At 41.6% G+C, this 7865-nt stretch overlaps 1 long non-coding RNA gene across 1 annotated transcript; it reads right to left on the bottom strand.

Annotated features, from left to right (window-relative positions):
• Positions 1–3956: 3956 nt before the first annotated feature.
• Positions 3957–5106, bottom strand: LOC103596884. The gene is made up of 2 exons (XR_551069.1): positions 4377–5106; positions 3957–4238 (listed from the first exon to the last, which is right to left on the bottom strand). It is a non-coding gene; the product is annotated as an uncharacterized LOC103596884 (long non-coding RNA).
• Positions 5107–7865: the final 2759 nt, after the last annotated feature.

The following is a 7865-nucleotide window of genomic DNA, read 5'->3' as shown; positions in this document are numbered from 1 at the left end:
CGGTGTGGGCGCGACACTGAGGGTTGCGATCCGTTGCCGGACACGAAAAAAGACAAAAAGGAAAAAAAAAAAAAAGGCCATGGAAAAAATAGAATTAAAAGGTAATACAAATCTTTCCATGATTTTTTGAAGACCCCTCATATTCTTCTTCTTAACAGGTTAAGCAGGGAGCTTACCAAAGTAGAATCCTAGAGATGGCCGTATTAGTGCTTCCAGAAATATGACCTTAAGACTACTGGAAATTTTCCAGTCCATTTGAGTTTCCTCAAGGAAAAGAAACAGTTGGGGCTGAGGGACCAGGAGTAGGAGACAAGAGAATAGGGTAAGAAATAAAAAAACTGAAAGATATGGAGTCCTGAGTGGAGGGGATCACCAGACTAAGGTCAGCTTTCTGATGTTCAAGGTCATCAGAATTAGCTTTCTGATGTTCAAGGTCATCAGAATTAGGAAGTTGATGAATGGGCTTTAGATCTAGAACTGCGTAAAAACTCAGTTGTGTGTGAATTTTTGTAGAAGTATACATTTGGAAGGGGGGAAAGAAGGAACTTTAATCATATGGTATATGGATATAAATAAAAAAGTCCATGCTCCCTACACTTAAGAACCCCTTTACAGTCATTCATTCAATTAACAGTGATTGAGGGGACATCATGTGCTAGGCATGTCAGGAGCTAGGGCTGTTGAACAGGACATTTGCAGTCCTTGCCCTCGTGAAGAATCCAGTCTAATAAAAGATAAGCATTAAATAAAAACTTATACATGTATACATATCTAAAAATTACAATAGAAACGTTGCAAGAGTAGTAGAGGAGAATCTAGCCTAGTCAGGGAATGAGTCCTTGAAGGCCAGTTAAGGGATACTTGAAGGGTGAATAGGTTATTGTCAAAGAAAGTTGGGAGAGGAAGAATATTCGAGGCAGGCTTTGTAAATTACCAAATCTAGAAGTAGCATGGCGTGTTCAAGGTAGCCAGAAATATTGGAGCTTAAGGAGAAGACAAGTGGCAGGAGGCTAGGGAGGAACCAGGAGTCAGATCATACAAAGCCTTACAGGCCATGTTAAGAATCTGGTCTACATCCCAGGAGCAACTACACACTGCTGAAGGGTTTTAAGTAGACACAGAGGCTGTTTGACTTCGCACCAATTTAAGAACAGAGGTCCTTTGCTCCCTGACCCAGAAGAGGATTTAGACCATGAACTATGGTGTTTAAATATTGGAGAGACACCAATTGAGTTTCTGAAACCTGGTGTTATCTGTTAACCAGGGTTTAACTTAACTTAGGGCTTCTAGAATAATTGATGTGTTGCACATTATGCTCTGCCATGATGTCAGATGGACAGCAGTTCCCAAGGTGCAGTTGTTAAGAAATACTGAGCTCTGGCAGGACTGCTAAAGCCATCCCATGAGACTCCTGTGTCTTCCTTCTAAACCCTTATAAACATACTCTTAGTTAATGCATAGCCAGGAAGCAGCGCTGAGGAAACTGGGCTTTTGTACTGTTCCTATTTGTCAATCAGGTCAACTTTAATCATTTACATTTACATGACTCCTGTGTCTTCCTTCTAAACCCTTATAAACATACTCTTAGTTAATGCATAGCCAGGAAACAGCGCTGAGGTAACTGGGCTTTTGTACTGTTCCTATTTGTCAATCAGGTCAACTTTAATCATTTACATTTACACATGCCACTGATGTTTCTGTTAACAACAGACCACATATATCACAATGGCCCCGTAAGATTGTAATGGCTGTACCCATAGCCTAGGTGTGTAGTAGGCTACACCATCGAGGTTTGTGTAAGTACACTCTGTGATGTTCACACGATAACATCACCTAATGACACATTTCTCAGAATGTATCACTGTCATTAAGTGATACATGACTATATTACTTAATCTCAACAAAAGGCCATTTTATTCTTCTCCAACGCTGTGAGGTAAATAAGACAGACTGATGAACCCCCCCCCCACACACACACACAGCCATTTCTTTCAAATGAGGAAACTGGAATTTGTGTCCAAGTGGGCACAGTGGTTACGAGCTGGTCCTTGAGGCAAGAGCTGTGTTCAGAACCAGGGTCACCTGCTTCCGAGCTAGATGCCCTTGGGCAAGTTCACTTCACCTTCCAATTTAATTGCTGAAACATGGTATCCCCATATCTCAGGTTACTAATATGGCCTTTCGCATTTATTTTTCTTTTTACATGAATTTCTTGTGTATGTATTTTACCTTCTTTGATTGAGCTGTTCGTCTTTTTCTCAATCGTGTGAGTCTACATCTGTTTTAGACTAGGAAGCAAACAGATTACTATAGTTTCTCAATCTTCAGACCATGACAAAAAAGTACTTGTGATTAGCAAGATAAGTCTCATAAATAGTTGAGAAAAATAGTAAATGATCTCGAATGTATAATATCAAATTGTAAAAATGTTTAAAGTTTGAGAAGACTGGTAAGGATATGGAAAAGCAGGTACTTTCCAACACCACTGACATGAAGTAATCAGTTCAAGGTCAGTGTGATCTTCTTGGAGGGCAGTTTGGCAGTATCAGAATTGAAAGCCTATTTACTCTTTGACCTAATTATTTCAATAGTAGGAATGCAACCCACAAAACTACTTGCAAAACCATTTCATACATATAGAAAAATTTTTGCTGAAGCAGTTTATAGCAAATAACCAGAAATAACCTAAATATCAAAGAATGGAGCACTGGTTAAATATATTGTGGAACATTGGTAAAATCAACTATATGTTAAAAATAGTAACATGAATTGTGGTGACTTGTTAACTGAAGAAATGTTACATGAAGTACATGAATTTGGGGGAAAAGTGCAGAACGTATACCAGTGTGTACATTAAAACTTATTTTTTTGAGGATAATTATATAGACACATGCTGAAATGTACATTTACATTTTCTTTTGGAAGAAAACACAAGAAACCGGTAACTGCCGCTGAGGAGACTGCAGGAAGGAAGAAGGTATTTTCTGCCTATACTGTTTGCCTTATCTAACCATGCACATGTATTACTTTTTACATCATTTTAAGGTCAAGAGGATAGCTGTTTTCCTTCTAACTTTTGTTTTACGAAATCTTATTTTAAAATGAATTTTAAAACCCTGAAGTTTGGGCCGGCCCCGTGGCTCACTCGGGAGAGTGAGGCGCTGGTAGCGCCAAGGTCGCGGGTTCGGTTCCTATACAGGGATGGCCGGTGCGCTCACTGGCTGAGTGTGGTGCGGACCACACCATGCCAAGGGTTGCAATCCCCTTACCGGTCAAAAAAAACCCCTGAAGTTTAAAAAATTTCTACCTACCTCATCTGCCCCCAAAGATTACATAAGATGTTTCCCACAGTGTTTTCAAAGAAATGCAGTGAAATTTGACAAAAGGCCCAGCCCTGTCTAGCACTGGTCAGGCCTAATTCTGGATCCCCTTCTCCAGCAGAGTCCAAATCACAGTGTCACACACCTTCAAAACCTCCTTTCCCTTCTTTTGGTACATCAGATGGCATGAAAAAGTAGTCTTCTTGCCCTCCTATCTGACACCCTTTCCCTTTGGTACTGATTCTATATGGATAACACATCAGAACAGTGAGAGGTGTAGGCTGTTTCTCAGCCATTGTATGGTGCCTGCACACGACTGCATCAAGGGGGAAGGTCTTCAACCAGCTTCTTCAAAACCTCATTTTCAGGTCGAAAGGACCACTTGTAATAAGCCTGCTTTTTGGTCATGAAGACTTAGCCTAAATAAACTATTATGATTTTTTTTAAAAGCCTCATGTTTGAATGGTTGCTCCTGCTGTAGTTTTAATGGCACACATAGAAACACGGACCCTCTGTATATTCCTGCATCAAGCCCCAGCTGGTTGGGGAAAGGGCTACTCACCCTTGGAGGCTGTTGCTTGACTTTCCACATTTATGAAACTCAGACCCAATAGGGGAAAGTATCTGGAGGCCCAATTTGTGCATTCAATGTTTTTACTTTTATTCAACTACAAGCAAACAGCAGAATTAACATGACATTCAGCAACTCCAGACCAGCTTTTCTTACATCAATGAAGAGTGATCAATTCAACAGTCACAGACTTAAGGATTCTGTCACCTAGCACTGCTGCCTGTCTAGATGGTCATGCCTCACTCAACAACAGCAAAGCCAATCTCCCTAATGCTTTTTACAATATTGCTCTTTACAGGAGCCAGAGTGGTATAATGACATCTATTACACCATCCGAAATGTACCATGTTGGAATTTAGCTGCAACGCTAGCCTCTGGCTGTCTTGGTGAGAGAGAGCACTATGAAAACATGTCTGAGAGATGACATCGTGTACAACACTGGACTCAGGAACACAAAGGCAGAGGGAATGAATCCGTTGTACCATGTTGGAATTTAGCTGCAACGCTAGCCTCTGGCTGTCTTGGTGAGAGAGAGCACTGTGAAAACATGTCTGAGAGATGACATCGTGTACAACACTGGACTCAGGAACACAAAGGCAGAGGGAATGAATCCGTTTTTTTTTTTAGACCTCACTTAAAGATTCTTTGATGCTTTGCTCTTTTACTGTAAACCTGGTCTTCTTACCTGGATTTTTCTTCTTTAAATTCTGGGCTGCTATTCTTACACTCATATTAACAATTAGATGGCCCCATCACAGTACCAAAATATCCCCCAAAATGGAGCTCAAATCTGACCAAAACATAAACTGGGGTGTGTGACTATCTAGAATTTTGAAGGACAGGCAGCAGGAAAAGTCACCCTAAGCCACTGTGAGAATGGGGTCAGTAAACAGGGGAAATCTACATGCAATGCTGAACTTGAGAACACTGCTCAGGCCTCTGGGACAGTTTTTGTCTCCAAGCTTTCCCTTACTTCCCAGACAGCTGCTCATACAGTTTAGGCACATAGTCATCCCATTCAGCCTGGTAACATGAGCCGGCCACCGGGGGTCCCAGCTCATACTTTTTGCGGAAGGACGCCACCTTGAATTTGCCACGGTGGTCTCCAGATCGGTTGCTGAGAATAGGCTCATCGCACTTCAGCAGCCTGTCCTGCTCATAAACCAGCCAGATGTAGCGGTGGAGGCCTGCAGAAAGAGGCAGAAGGGAAGACATACACACAGCTAAGCATCTGAGACACAGACATCACCCATTTTCATGGAATGTTTCAACTTGAAGGGACACAGACCACCCTATTTATCAGGACACTGAAGACCCAGAGAGGTAGAATGAGTCAGGTCACTCTGTTGCTGAAAATCACCCAGTGGCTTCCTGCTGCAATTGGTGTCAAACCCAAACCCTTCATTTGGCCTCTAATGACCTCCAAGATCTGGCCTTTGCCCACCCTCAAGCTCCACCTCCCACCTCTCTCTGCTCCTCATTCATCTCACTCCAGGCTTCCAGCCTATCTCAAGTCCTTTCCACCACTCCTATGAAAATGCCCATTTTACTTGTCATCTATGAGAAACAAATGAAGGACACAGCAAATCACTGACCAGGTGCCAGTCACACCACAATCAAGCCTACACAGGTGAAAAAGAACATTACTGCTATGGGCTGAACTGTGTCCCCCAAAGTTTCATGTATTAAATCCCCACTGTAACAGTGTTAAGGGCAGGGAAATCCTATGATCGTAATCGAAAGGGAGGAAACCTTTTCAAGTTGATTAGATTGTGAGGACCATGCCCTAGCGAATGGATTGATCCATGCATAGAGTAATAAGTTGACAGTTTAATGGGTATGGTTCTGATGGCTTTATAAGGAGCAGATTAGCTCTCTCTTGCTCAGCCACTCTCACCATGATATGTTCTGGACTTTGGACTTCGCAGCCTCCAGAACTGCAAGAAATAAATTCTATTTCTTTATAAATTAGCCAGTTTCAGGTATTCTGTTATAAGCAACAGAAACGGGCTATTATCTTCCTACCTCCAAAACTTACTTCCTTAGAAGACTAGAGACCTGCTTTGAAATGACCCAAACTCACTTTAAACAACTAAGTAGCAAAAATGTTCTAAAACTAGTCAGCAAGCACCCTATTAACTACACACTTTTCAACAAGCTTCAATTTAAGTACGGGACAAAAATAGATACCATAAAAATTTATTTTTTTAAGTTATTTCTTAAAAAGTTATTTAAATATTTGTACACACATGCTCATTGCAGCACTATTCACAACAGCCAAGAGACGAAAGCAACCCAAATGTTCATTGATGGACGAATGGATAAACAAAATGTGGTATATACACACAGTCAAATTTTATTCAGCCTCAAAAAAAAAGACTGCATATGACAACATGGATAAAATTTGAGGACATTATGCTAAATGAAATAAACCAGTCACGAATGGATAAACAAAATGTGGTATATACACACAGTCAAATTTTATTCAGCCTCAAAAAAAAAAGACTGCATATGACAACATGGATAAAATTTGAGGACATTATGCTAAATGAAATAAACCAGTCACAAAAAGACAAATACTGTACGATTCCACATATGTGGGGTATCTAAAGTAATCAAACTCATTAAAACAGAAAGTAGAATGGTGGTTGCCAGGAACTGGGGAAGGGAGAAATGGGGATCTGTTTTTCAAAAGATACAAAGTTCCTGTTTGGGAAATAAAGAAGTTCCAGAGGCCTGTTTCATAACAATGGAATATAGTTAACACTACTGAATTGTACACTTAAAGATGGTTAATGCTGCTAACACCAAAGTCCAGGGTTGACCCCTGTACCCTCCAACTGCCAAAAAAGAGGAGGGTAAGATGGTAAATTTTATGGGTTATTTAAAAAGCAAAAAATGAGTGACTCACAAAAGGTATAGGAATGGTCAATAAGGACATAGGAGGCTCAACATCATCAGTCACCAGGGTGATGGACAATAAAACCATACAATGTTACCATTTTACACACACTGGAATGTCTAAAATCAAAAAGGCTGATACCTAACCTTGGCATGGAGCTAAATGGATCTTATATAAATGTACTGAAACTTTCATATATCACTGATTAGAAATAAAATTTCCAGGGCTGGCCTGGTGGCGCACTGGAGAGTGCGCTGCTTGGGAGCGTGGCGGCGCTCCCACCGAGGGTTCGGATCCCATGTGGAGACCGGTTTCCGCTCACTGGCTGAGCGCGGTGCGGGCGCAACACCGAGGGTTGCGATTCCGTTGCCGGTCAGTAAAAAAGACAAAAAGGAAAAAAAAAATAAAAAAGAAATAAAATTTCCAACCATTTCAGAGAACTCTTGGATAATTTCTACGATCCAAAAATTCTTCTCCTAGGTATTGACCCAAGAGAAGTGGAAACACCTGCCCACAAAATACCAAGTATACAGCTACTTTATTCACCAAGTACTGGAAACAACCGAAACGCCCATCAACATGAGAATGGCTAAACAAACAAATGGCATATTCACACGCAGAATACTTAGCAATAAAAAGGAATGAAGTACTGATATAAACAATAACCTGAATGAATCTCACAGACATCACCATCATGAACAAAAGAGACAGTCACCAAAAAAAAATGCATACTGCATGATATGGCACTTCTACATGAATACAAGAAGAGCAAATGTAATCTATGGAGAGAGGAGTCAGAAAATGGTCAGGTCTGGGGGGATTTAGTTAAAAAGATCACACAAGAACCTTCTGGGGCTGGGCCGGCCCGGTGGCGCACTGGATAGTGCGCCGCTTGCGAAGTGCGGAGGCGCTCCTGCCCGAGGGTTCGGATCCCACATACAGACCAGCTCCCGCTCACTGGCTGAGCGAGGCGCAGGAGCAACACCAAGGGTTGCAATCCCGTTGCCGGTCCCCGGTCCGGTACGGGGGCAACACTGAGGGTTGCGATCCGTTGCTGGACACGGAAAAAGAC

This window comes from Galeopterus variegatus, unplaced genomic scaffold (assembly GCF_000696425.1).
Source record: "Galeopterus variegatus unplaced genomic scaffold, G_variegatus-3.0.2 Scaffold2137, whole genome shotgun sequence".
NCBI classification, from domain to species: domain Eukaryota; kingdom Metazoa; phylum Chordata; class Mammalia; order Dermoptera; family Cynocephalidae; genus Galeopterus; species Galeopterus variegatus.
This window is presented reverse-complemented; position numbering and strand designations above follow the sequence as displayed.